The 13,572-nt window shown below is 38.6% G+C and overlaps 2 non-coding genes across 2 annotated transcripts; one reads left to right on the top strand and one right to left on the bottom strand.

Annotated features, from left to right (window-relative positions):
• The first annotated feature begins 752 nt into the window (after window positions 1-752).
• LOC112084847 lies at window positions 753-858 on the top strand. The gene has a single exon (XR_002898506.1). It is a non-coding gene; the product is annotated as a small nucleolar RNA R71 (small nucleolar RNA).
• Window positions 859-2,834: 1,976 nt separating this feature from the next.
• On the bottom strand, window positions 2,835-2,941 carry LOC112084970. Its single transcript, XR_002898616.1, has one exon. It is a non-coding gene; the product is annotated as a small nucleolar RNA R71 (small nucleolar RNA).
• Between the last annotated feature and the right edge of the window lie 10,631 nt (window positions 2,942-13,572).

Here is a 13,572-nt window from a genome sequence, read left to right as displayed (position 1 = left end):
TGAACTATCTGATGTTCCAACTTTTTGACATGGGTCGCAAGAGATTCGAACTTCCCATTCAAGTCACTGTAAATACAATTGATCTTCCCCCCCCCATTTCCCTGATTGACTTCTCATTGCCTTGAGTAGTCTGCATCATAGTTTGTTCAAGCAATTTTTCCTGGTTGCTTAGCTGGGAAAGGGTTGCTTCTAATGAGCTGGTCTGAGCTTGTTGAGGATTGAAAGGTGGTCTTTGTTGGAAGTTTCCTCCTCCATAGTTCCCATTTTGAAACTTGTTTTGAAAACTCCTTTGCTGCTGCGGATAGGGCTGATTCCTGGCTCCTTGATTTCTGTATGAGAGATTGTTGAAGTTGGCACCAGAGTTCCTGAAGTTGTTGTTGAAAGCTGGACTAAATCGGTTATGGTATGCCTGAGCACCCATAAAATTGATTTCTTCCTCTTGGTACATACCATCTTCTTCATTTCCTGCAGCAGTATCACAAGCATGTATATTCTTATTTTGAGACTTAAGAAGTTGACTTACCATGCGTTTTAGCTCAGCAATCTCACTTGATTCGTGACTAGTGATAGCTTTCTTTGATCTGTCATACTCAGGGTTGTTGTTGTTGTTAGCTACAGCTAGATTTTCGATGAGTGCTCTCCCTTGTGGTATGGATTTCGAACTGAAATCTCTATTCCTGGCAGTGTCAAGAGAAAGTTGATACTTCTGCTGTAGTCCTCTGTAGAAGGTGCTTAGCAAGTTTTCTCCAAAGAAACCATGATGAGGCCAGTCTCTTTCATACTCTTTGAATCGCTCCCAGGCTTCATAGAATGATTCTATTGGGCCTTGTTGGAAACTTTGTATCTTGTTTCTCAGCTGGTTCGATCTTGACTTGGTGTAGAAGTGGTTCAGGAAAGCTGACTTGCATTTTTCCAATGAAGTAATAGAACCAGATGGCATAGATTTTAACCATCTTAAAGCTTTATCACTTAGAGAGAAAGGAAAGAGTTTACACTTCACATAGTCCACAGTTTCTGGAGTTGTTCTCACCATTCCAGAGATTTCTTCAAAAAGATCAATGTGGTCCATTGGATGCTCAGTAGAGATTCCATGTAACTGGTTCTGCTTCACCAAAGAGACAATCTGAGGTTTTATCTCATGATCTCCTGTTGGAACAGTAATTTGAATAGCTGATCGATTTTGGAAGTGTTGGTGAGGTGCATCGAAATCGGCAATGAGTCTATTCTGAGGCTGTCTTCTCGCAGGATTAGCAAGCTGTATTGGTCGATTGGCTTCTCTTCCATTAGGTGGAACAATGTTTTCATCATTCCTTCTTTCTTCAGGATCGGCCTGGTCATGTCTCCTTCGGTTATCAGCGGCTTGAGCAGGATTTAAAGGAACTCGGTTTCCGTCTTCATCGAGTTGTGGCTGGCCATCTTCTTCATGGGCACCATCTAGGTCATCCCCATGAATTGAATCACGGTCATCATCTCCAATGTGATCCTCCTGATCACGGTTTAAAAGATCTTCTCGATGGGCATTAGGATTGGCCATCTTGAGCTTTCTTTGTCTGAGTTTCCTAAGTGCTCTTTCATGTTTGTCAATCTCGTCTCTAAGGGCAATACAATGTTGTATAGGATTTCTCCTAGTTTTCATGCACCTGTGAGCAAAGAAAGCAAAGATAAAAAGAGGAGTTAGAAAATCTCCAGCAGAACTCGAAAATCTTGAGGTCTAGGATTGAAATTAGATTAAGAAGTCAAGTCAACAGCGACAGATCCCCAGCAACGGCGCCAAAAAATTGATGTGAGTGCAGTGGGCAACACAAGTTTTACCCTAGACAAGCTGTAAGTGCACAGCAAACGCAGTAGTACTTAGGGATCGAATCCACAGAGATCTGTGTGTTGAGGACTTTTAACTGATGCTAAAAACAATCGTAAACCTAATCTAATAAAAAAAGGTTTTTGGTTTGTCACTAAATCTAATTATGCAGAGAACTAAAAAGCTGGAAATAAAAATCGGTTGAGAACTATAAGAAAAACGGCGCTGGGTTCAAGGTTCATCTTTAGGGTTCATGTTCTAAAACACAAGGAATTTAGGCAAAGATTTTTATGACTCTGAAACTAGGATAGACACATGTAAAATTAGCCAACTCTCGTCACCCTAATCATCTAATCACTTGTTCATGGCAATTAACTCTCGCTCTCATGCTTTGTAGATCGGAATCCATCTCGGCTTACATATCCTCCGTAAGTAGCTTTCGTCTCCTACGACAGTGACGTCCATAAGATCCAGTTCAGGCAACCCAGATACAATACTCTCGTGGCTCGGATTAAACCTAGGATCGGATTCTGGGTGATCAATTCAGAACTACCGCTTTGAGATTTGGATGAATGGGAGAATCATGTTAAAAATCGAAATCCTTTTTCTAAAAACCTAGATGTCATTCGAACATGGGGTCCCTTTGGATTACCCGTTCACCCAACTAGGTGACTACTCAGACATGATTGAGGTAGACATCATCATCAGTTTAGAACTAAGAAGAAGAAAAGTAAAAGAAACAAAGTTGCAGAAAAATTCTTTTATTGAAGACAGAGTGGCGATAGAGAGCTTCTACAAATGCATAAAAATAAAATCTAAAACTACAATGGATCACATTGAGCGTTTTAAAGAAATCTGCAGCATGATGAGAACAAATCAAGTTCCAGCAGACTATCTTAAGTGTAACCTTTTCCCACTTTCATTAAGTGATAAAGCTCACCGTTGGTTGAAATCTCTGCCTGCAGGATCGATTACTAACTGTGAAGAATGCAAAACTGCTTTCCTAAACCACTTCTACACTAAGTCAAGATCGAACCTGCTGAAAAACGAGATCCAAAGTTTCCAGCAAGGTTCGGTCGAATCTTTTTATGAAGCCTGGGAGGGTTTTAAGGAGTATGAGCGAGATTGTCCACACCACGGATTTCCCGGATCAAACTTTCTGAGCACATTCTATAGAGGATTGCAACCAAAATAAAAACTTTTACTTGACACAGCCAGCAATTGAGATTTCGGACAGAAGACAATCGCACAAGGAAGAGCCCTTATCAAAAATCTTACTCAAGCTACAGAAATGATTGTCCAGAATATGATCGTTCAACAAAGCAGACCGGAGCAGACAACAAGGAGATTACCAAGCTGAAGAACATGATGAACCAACTTCTCAAATGCCATAGGTGTTGATTGGTTCACCCGCTATCACCCGCAAACGCAACGTTTGCGGTTGGTAGCGGTTAGTAGCGTTTTATCACAATCATAGAAATTGCTGCAAACCGCTCCGTATTGTTTTTTACCGCTGAAATCCAAAAGCTGCTTCCCGCCAACGTTTGCGGTTGCGGGCAGTAGCGGTTGAGTAAAAAAAAAATCGCGCTAGAATTAAAAATATAAAATCACGTTAAAAACATTTATAAAACCTTAACCCTACTAATCTTCTCCTATATATAAATCCTAACCTCTCACCTTTTCTATCAAGTTCTAGTTTCTAATCATGGCTTTCATATTAGTTGAAGAAAATTAAGATACAAACATAAATGCCATAATACTTTGGTTTAATTCATTTATATTAATTGTTATGTTTCCATTTTTAAAGTAAGAAATTATAAATATGTATCTTATTAATTACAAAATTAGTTTGTTATAATTTTTTTTTTTTCGTTCTCCAAAAAGTTAAATGATCAAACGAGATGACATGTGCGTTACTTCAACGGATCATTGTGGAAAAACAAACTCAATATAAACGTATTTTGAAGAATACTAATGAGCAATTTGGTGTTGATTTGAGTTGGGGTCGTGCAAAAAATCGATTAGATCAACTGAAAAAATTTTACATCATGCATAACACAAATCCAGAAGATCCATGTATTGGAGCAATTTTTTTCCAGTCTATTACATTATTAGACACAATTTTGGGTGATGTTCCCAATAATTGAAATAAATCATATTATTATAAAATTTATTAGTTTTTAAAATAATTATTTAGTATTTATTTATAATTTTTATTAATTATTTTGAACTAGTGATTTTGATATTAATCATAATAATATAGTTTTTCTGTTATCTAATAATTATATATGATGTTTATTTTGATAATTTTATGTTTAACCGCTAAAACAATCGTTGGTTTGCCAGTCAAAAATGTCCCGCAAACAGACCCGCCTTAAAAAATTTAACCAGTCGTGCAAACGACTGAATAACGCTCAAAACCGCAATCGTCCGCATCCGCAAACTCCCGCACTCGCAACCGCAACCGCTGCGTTTAAACTAGTCAAGCCTATAATCGCCCAGTCTATGCCTGTGAAACCACCAATGGGGTAGAAGATGAAGGATTCTGTGAGACTGATCACAATCCGACCTTTCAAAAAGAATATGTGAACTATGTAGGAGCGCAAGACCCATACCCAAACCGTTTCAACAATGGCTTCAACCACAATTTCCGAAATGCGAAATCCAACAATCTCTCCAACCGGAATCCAAAATTTAGAGAATTCCCCAAGATCGGTACTACCCACCGCAGCAGAAACATTTCCAAAAAAGAATTCAAAATGGAAATTTTGGAGGAAATGGAGGCTTCCAGCCGCGACCACAATACAACTACCAAGGCGCAGGATTCAACAATCAATTCGGACATCAGCAAGGAGTCACAACAAACCAGCTTGCCTCACAAATCGGAAGACTTGAGCAATCAATCCAACAATTTGTCATGACAAATGAGAAGACAGCCAAAGAGATAAACGTGAAGGTCGATTATATGTACAATGAACTAAACGGGAAGTTTGAAGCTCTGTCTAGCCACGTCAAGAAGTTAGACATTCAAGTCGTCCAGAAAACCGATTCCATGAAGAGACAGAATGGAGCCCTTCCTGGAATAGTCGAGGATAACCCTAAGAGGTTCTGCAATGCTATTACTACACTGCCTGAAGGAGGCGCAGAAGACGATGAAAATGATGGAGAAACCTCTATTTTACAGTCCGAGACAAAGTTCAAAGCGATAGTGGAAGGACCAAAGGTAATAGACCCAAGGAGAAGGATAAGGGAAAGCAAAGTCACCAGTCTAGACCCTTTGAAAAAGTCAAAATTGTTGTCCCGCCAGATTTAGTGGAGACCAACGAAGAACAGATCAAAAAATTGATTGAGGGTACTAAAAAGGTCATGAGCAATGTTAAAGTGCGTAAGAAGAACAAAGGAAAGAAGATGGTAATCCAAGGAGAAGAAGTTGAATCGACAAAGCTTAAGGATGTTCAACGCACATCTAAGAAAGTGCCATATTTCCTCGCCTGATTCTCTTTACCGAAGTCGAGCTAAACGACTTAAATAAAAGCGCTTAATGGGAAGCAACCCAATTAGTAAACTTTTCTAAACTTTTCTTTCCTTTTCGCAATTTATGTTTTCTCTTTTCTTTTAGTTTCAGGTGCTCTCATAAAACAAAAAGACAAAAAAAAAAACAGAAAAATCGAAAAACCAAAAAAGAAGTACAGGTTTTTTTTTACTTCTCGATCCAGCAAAAACCAGAGGAAGGAAGTTTGGCCGCAAGAGGATCGGCCACGGTCGCGACCAACCAACCTGTGGCCGACCTACCATCGACTGTGGCATCGTAAATGTACCCATGACCAAACATGGTTCTGTCGCGGTTGCGTGTATTCTGACCGTGGCCATTGGTCATTGAGCCTGTAACCCTGTTTCCAAAAATTCTCGGGACAAACCCGATCCAGATCATTCCAAGCCCCCGTAAGTTTTAAAAGTTTTCATTTCCTGGTTCCATGAACATCAAGCAAAGGTAAGTTCCTTAAAGCTTTTCAAATCCTGAAAAACTTCCCTTCTACTCATAAAAATATTTTTTTTAAAAAAGAAATGAACTTTTTGGATCAAAATTCCTTTTTCTTCTTCTCTTCCAAAAGAATTAGAGATTTAAGAGAAAGAACATCTTTTTCAATTCTTAAGCTTTTCAAAAGATTCTTTGGCCAAACATCACTCTTTTTTCAAAGCTGACTTCAATTCTTTAATCATCTTCGTCATTCCACCAAGGTAAGAAGCTCAATCTGATCTTTTTCTCATAGTTTTAAAATCTAGGTTTTTCTTAAAAAGCTTAGATCTGGGTCTAATCTAAGTAAAGAATGATTTAGAAGTTTAGACTGGCCTTTTTGGTTGTATGGAAATCGATTTTAACACCTGGTTGATTAGAACTATGATTTTTGAAATTTGATATCTTCAACCTTTGCAAAAATTGAATTTAGAGGAATTAAATTGGTAAATTTAGTTAAGTCTTGTGTAATTAGTGATTGGTATTAGGTAATCTATAGATTTTGCATAGAAATTGGTCATTTAATCGATTTTTAGAAAAACTTTATGTCAAGAACATCACAAATCCGAACCTGACCATGAACTACTCGATTTTTTTAAAATTATTATCAGTAATGCTCATTTATTGATTGAATTAGTCTCTTGATGCTTTAAATTGTATCCCTGATCATTGATTTAGTTAATTCAACTGCCATATTCACTCTTTTTCTGAGAATTCTCTTGTTTTGTAGGAACATGGACCAAACCAGATCCCGAAGGAGCCGTCATACTGATGACAGCCCAGAGATAGCACCCGATGACAGCACTCTTACAGAGTACATCCTGAGCACTGCCATACCAGGAGCTTTAGGTCGCATAAAGAGGAACCTCCAGCATTCATGCAGAGTCCCTTCATGGGAACGACCAAAGATCTGATATATTAAGAAGGAGATGAACCCGAGAGTTAGCTATGCAAAAAAAATTCAAGAAGCTGAACATCAAACGACACCTTGCATCGATCATCACACACTTGAGATGCTCGGGATTAGAGAGGATGTTGTCTGGTGCATCGATGCATTTGGACTGCGACCATACATGGAGCTAAATCTCCTTAAATATGCTGATCTAGTTCGCGAGTTCCTAGCGACCATCACCCTTCACCACACGAAGAGGAGGAGCCCCAGACTATAAGACGGTGTTCTATTTTTCTTTATCCGCAGACAGTCCTATTCACTCCTATCTCCGAGCTTTGTGGACCTCTTTAGCTTCCATATATCGATGGCATTCACCTCGAGGAGGAACCTGACTTAGACCTATGGGGAGAGATGGGTCAAGATATCTATAACAGTGGGACATCCAAGTCAGCTCTTTTTACTGACCCTGCAGTAGAGTGGTGCACAAATTCTTGGCACACACGATTTTCTCTCGAGCCAACATGGGATATGTCCTCAAGTCCGAGCTTGTTACACTTCAAATACCATTCCTGGATCACCCTAGACTTGCATGCTTCGCCTGGATCATCACACAGAACATGGTGAAGCATGATCTACATGGATGCGAGGATGCATCTACAGCTTTTGGGAGTGATAACATTGTATTTTGACCATTTTTGTGGATCGATTTTAAATGCTTTTCAAATTATTTTTATTTCTTTTAACTTTTTTTAATATGGTTTTCTAGTATTTGTATTTCCAAGACTCTTTTCAGGTAATTAAGGCAAAAGATGTGCATTAGAGCAAAAGACCATTTTAGATAAATTCAGGCCGTCAGAAGTTTCACATCCGATGGAGACTTTCTCACCATCTGATCATCCCCAAAATTGGACCTAATATAAAGGAGACAACTAGCTTTCAAATGCAATTAGTTTGGAGACTATTCAATGGTTAGATCTCCGCATATCCTTGATGCACTGAAGACATGTTCTGCAGTCACGCGAAGGAAGCAAGAGCAGAATGAAGATTCAACCTCACAGGCCAGTCTCCGCGGGTCCAGGAGCCACGACCGCGGAGAACACACTCTCGTCCACGGTTACGACCCTCTGGCCATGGCCAAACCCCAATTCACCACGGGTAGAAGCCTCGCGACCAGAACCGACTAAAACGCTGGCCCAAGACACTGTTTCAAGCCCAATTCGTCTTCACTTCAAAGAAAACCCTAAAGACGACTGGATAGAGTTTAAGACCTGTAAATATATATCTAAGCAGACCTATTTTTGTGTGCCTCAGTAGAATCCTTTTTGGGAGCCACCAAATTTAGTTTTTTAGGACTTTTATATTTTTATGTTTTTAGTTCTTAGTTTAGGGAGATAGAGATTTCTCTTGAACCCTCTCTATGTTCTATCTTTAATTTCAATTCAGATTTTACTTTTATGCAATCTTTCAATTCGTTTTTACCTTCTTCATGTTCGATTAGTTTCTTAAAGGATTTGAAGAGAAGTTTTCTCCAAGCGTAGATCTCGAAATCGAGATGCTTTTTCTTCATCTCCTTGTCTCTTTATCTCCACTTCTTTCTTTTAATTATGCACGTTTTGGAATAATGAGGTATGATTTTAAAGGCTCCATCGAAGGGAATCGAATATGCTCGGTAGGGATCTTCGCGAGATAAACAAAAAAGCCGAATTCTAGAAATCTTTCTTCTAAGTTTTTATATAATGCTGGATCTATCGCTACGGCCTAGATACTGTTCTAGATGCTTGGTGTTGCGAAAGTTTTCATTAAGTGTCAGATCTAGCTTGAGAAGAGTGTATCTACCATAGGAGCGGAAACCTATCTATGGGTAAATCGTGAATGTTGGCGAGTCTTGTGCAAGTTCCTGCGTTTTTTCCCTTCTAGGACCAGAGTGGAAACCTACTGGTCAAGGTTGCGAGAGACAGTTGGTTATGAGCACGACAAAGGCGTAGTCATACCATCGTGGCTTGAGTTCTAAGAATTTACAAGGATCAATTTTAAGAGCTTTGTTTTGCGCGATTTTAATCGATCATATCCCGTAGACATCCTTTATATTCAACATGAATTTATTCACTTCTAGTTTAGTTTTTAAAATGCTTTTTAAAACCTTTTTTAAAACCCTTTTCAAAATCTTTTTAAAATTCTTTTTTTTTAACGTACATATATTTAAATCTTGACAACCTACCCAAAACCCCGTTTTTCGTCTTAGACTTCGTTTACTAATTCTGGTTCTAAGGTTCTGCAGGTAAAGCGTGGATTCTCTGTGGATCGATTCCCTAAGTACTACAACGCACTGCTGTGCACTTGCAGATATCAGGGGTTATAAATTTAAAACATGAAGCCGCAAAGTCAACCCTAGCAGCATCTGGGAGCACCATCACAGCCATACTACAGGCTGTAGGATTCGAATTCTCATCCGATGCTCCACTTTCTGAGGTCTGGTATGATTTACTCTACCTTTCTCGAGATCACATTATCTCTCGTACCATTTTCGATCCAGACAGATTCGGTTACAAGTATTGTACTAGCACCGAGGAGCACAGAGTTTGCTTACCTTCAGCATCAGTCCTGAGACTGTACTATGGAGCGTGCCCACGATAGACTCCAAGATCTGATGAGTTTCTACCATCTGCACCTCGCCTGCCACTTACCATTGGGCAGTATATGGTGGCTAAGGTCAAGCGCGACGCAGCTGCAGCATGTTCTCACTATCAGCCACCAGTTTTGACCGACCATACCTCATCATCTACATCTTTGTGCTCACATCTGGATTTGGAACGCAGAGTTGATAGACAGGGACGACGATTCGTGCGTGTTGTCACCTTCTTGCAGGAGCAGCACCAGTTCGATGCAGATTCATCTGAGGAGGAGGATTGATCGGACCAGCATTGCATCATCCATACCATTTGATCGTCATTCACGGTTCTACCACCATTTCCATTTGAGCTTTTTATTTTTAGTTTATTGCTTAATCATCTTTTCACCAACTTTTTCACACCGATGATGGTGTGATTTAAGTCTGGGGGAGGATGCTTATCCGTACTAATCATTTTCTCGCTTTGCTTTTTTATTTTTGAGTATTTTGTAAATATTTTACTGTAACCTATTCGACTTCTAGTATTTTTCAAGAATGTTTGAAACAAAACTATGATGATTTCGACCTGTATGCTTCTACACTATGCATGATAGCTCATTTGTGGTTAATACTAGACTAGGCGGTAGCTAGAGTACTTGCACTACGAACTACCACCAAATGACTTCTATTTATGGAGATTTTTTCTGACAGGATATACTAACTCATTTTATTTGACCTTAATATTGATATCTAATTTTCTCATCATTTATTTTAGGCAGACATCGAGATATACATCTAGGACACATTTTCCTTCTTTTTACCACTCTTTGTTTTCTTAGATGGCCAGTTCATCTTTAGCTGGTACCATACCCTTACCCAATCCTTAATTTTTCAAACCTTACACATCCTTTTTTTAGTTTATATCAGCAGATATGTGCAAAAACATCGGAGAGGGAGGAATGACACAGTTTTCAGTCAGCCAAAGGGAAGACTAAAAAGGAGTTGGAAGGAGGTACATCGGCAATGCTAAGCCACTTCGAAAGGCTTGCTCCGTGTCCTCTAAGGCTTTATATCTAAAGGTGTTTTCCCTTTCTTTCTTAAAAAAAAAGGAGAATGAAAGGGAAAACACCAAAAGCCTAAAGAGTCTTAGATGACTGAAATTATTTGAAGCAAAAGGCTATTAGTATGCATCCATTGGAGTTAAGGTTACAATCCGGACAAGAATCTAAGTCTAGGGAAATTGAAAGGAGAACCAGAGGAAGATAAAAGATTCTAAGGCAAGAAGAATGTGACTGGAAACTATGATAGCTCCATCCTCTCTTGTTGTTTTGCATAATACTCTGCTTCTCCAGTAACCAAGTAACCCGAAACACTTTAAAACCTCACCCCTAAAAGAGCCTTTTTGACGTCTAGCCCAGATCACCTTGCTTATACTTCTTATGATGAGAACCACTGAGATTTTTAATGAATGTTAAGAGCTAGTTGACTGGAAGTTAGATCTAAGTGTATAGACTTTCGCATGACAGATCAACGGACTAGTTATGCTTGTACTTTGGTAAGAATTTTCTAAGCTATCTCTGATTGATGCATAATGATTGATCTTAGTCAAGAAGTATGGTCTCTGAGATTTTGTTAGTTCCTGAGTTTTCAAACCTCTCACCGATATTTTATCTTTGTTTTGTTTGAGGACAAACAAAAGTCTAAGTCTGGGGAATTGATAACACCAGATTTTGACCATTTTATGGATCACTTTAATCTTTTGCAGGTGTTTTTACTCCATTTTCAAAGGTTTTCAAAGGATTTCTATGTTTTCGGATTTTAAAAGACTTTTCAGGTAATTTGAGAGAAAGAGGTGCAAATTAGAATAAAAAGACTCTTTTGGATAAATTCAGACCGTCATAACTCTCATGGAGAGACAAAGACCTTCTCACTGTCTGATCTTCCCCCAAAATTGGATATTTAATAGAAGACTCAACCAGCTCTCAAATGCACTTGGTTTGGAGACATTCCAACGGTTGGATCTCAAGATATTCCATTTGCCCGGAGACATTTGAAGACGGCCAGCAAGCTACGGGACCGCGGCCAACTACAGGACCGCGGCCAACAAGCCATTTACCACGGCCAGAGCCACTCGACCGTGGCCAAGCACCCATTCACACAGGTCATGCCTCATGCGAACGCGACCAGCCATCTCCGATGTAAGAAGCCCATTCCTGAAGCCCAAGTCATTTCCAAGCCTCAATTCTGAAACCCTAGATGCCCTGGAGTATTGAAGACTATAAATACTTGTCATTTAGGTCACTTTTACATATCTTTTCCATAATTTTTACAGAGACCTTAGCCGTTTTAGCAATTTTGTAGAGAAGATTTCTCAACCTTGAGTTCATCAATAGAGAAGCTTTCTTCTACCTCTTTTCTTTACTGTTTTTGATTGCTTTCATTAAAACCAATGATGATGTCGACCTCAGCAATGTCTGAGTAGATCCAAGTTGGGCATAGGGTTCCCGAAAAGGACTCTCATAATCAAATAAGGCAACTAGGTTTCTAGATTTGGGATTTTATTTTATGTTCTTCGTTTATTCTTGTTCTTAATGCATGTATGCTTGATTGATCACCTAGCATCTGATCTTGATAGTTATTGTTGTGAAAGTTTTCATTAATTGCCGACCTATAATGAAACGAGTGATTCAACCATAGGAGTGGAAACCTACCTATGGGCGAGTCGTGAGTATTGACGAGTCCTATACAAGTTCCTGCGTTTTCTCCCTTCCAGAGCCAGAGTGGAAACCTGCTGGTCAAGGTTGCGAGAGACAGTTGGTTATGATCAAGACACTGACGTAATCATACCGCCATACTCTAATTCTAGAATCCTAGATATTTTGATATCCACCAATCCTAATCTATAGCCTTAATTGTTAAAACCGATTATGATCCGCATAGAGTTTCCGAATGCCCAGCATTTTTAATTACTGTTTACAACCTAATCGATATTTACCTGCTTTCTTAGATCTGCATTTTTACTCGCTTTCATTTGAATTCCTGTTTGCTTAATTTACTTCCATTCAATTGTTCACTTGCTTTCTTAGGATAGATTTATTTGCTTTTTTTAGTTTTAATTTAATCCGTAACACATACCAAACCCTTAAAAACCGATTTAGTCTAAACATAAGCTTAGAAACCATAGAAAAATATTCGGCACACAAATCTCTGTGAATTCGATCCCTAAGTACTACAATTAATTAGTTGTGCACTTGCGACTTTCATTTGTTTCTTATCAGGGTAAAACTTGACGCCCCCTCATACACCACATCAGTGGAGCAATGTGCTCATGTGGTATAAATAAATAGGGGATCAAAGAAAGTTGTTTTGTGTGAACTCGCATAATTTTCTGGAAGTGAACTGTGAATCTGGACTAAAGCAATTTGGACGTATGTAGTACAATCGTCTTAGTGAAAATTTAGCGAAAGAAGGATATGTGAATAATCCTATATCCCCATGTGTTTTCATCAAGAAAACAACATCCAGATTTGTAATTATCATGATATATGTTGATGATCTAAACATTATTGAAACTCAAGGGGAAAATACAGAAAGCATCAAATTATTTGAAAGGGGAATTTAAAATCAAAGATCTCAGACAAACAAAATATTGGCTTGACTTATAAATTGAGCATTCTTAAAAATGTATATTTATGCACCAGTCCACTTATACAAAAAGAGTACTAAAACACTTTAACATAGATAAAACAACTCCTTTAAGTACTCCTATGGTCGTTAGATCACTTAAGGTTGGAAATGATATATTCCGACCACATGAGGAAAATGAAGAGATACTTGGTTCTGAAGTATCATATCTAATTGCAATTGGAACCCTTATGTACCTTGCCAATAGTACATGATCTGGCATATCATTTTCTGTTAATCTTTTGACAAGATTCAGCTTGTCTCCTATACAAAAACATTGGAATGGGATCAAACATGTCTTTCGTTATCTCCAAAACAGTATTGACTTAGGTTTGCTCTATCTTAAAAAATTCAAAAGGTCAAATGGTTGGTTTTCCAGATGTCGGATCCACATAAAGCCCAATCAGAGGCACTGCTAGGAAAATTGGCTTTTTTAGACCCCAACTATTAGATTATGTTAATCTCAGACTTAACTTTATGTATCCGACTAAAACATACTTACACTTCTATTTAATTTGAGTATCATACTTAAACAATGTTTTTTGTGCATAAACATACTTAACACCAAACGTCGC

The sequence above is a fragment of the Eutrema salsugineum genome, unplaced genomic scaffold (genome assembly GCF_000478725.1).
Source record: "Eutrema salsugineum unplaced genomic scaffold, Eutsalg1_0 scaffold_4, whole genome shotgun sequence".
NCBI lineage: Eukaryota > Viridiplantae > Streptophyta > Magnoliopsida > Brassicales > Brassicaceae > Eutrema > Eutrema salsugineum.
The sequence above is the reverse complement of the archived record's forward strand: the minus strand, read 5'-3'. Positions and strand labels throughout refer to the sequence as shown.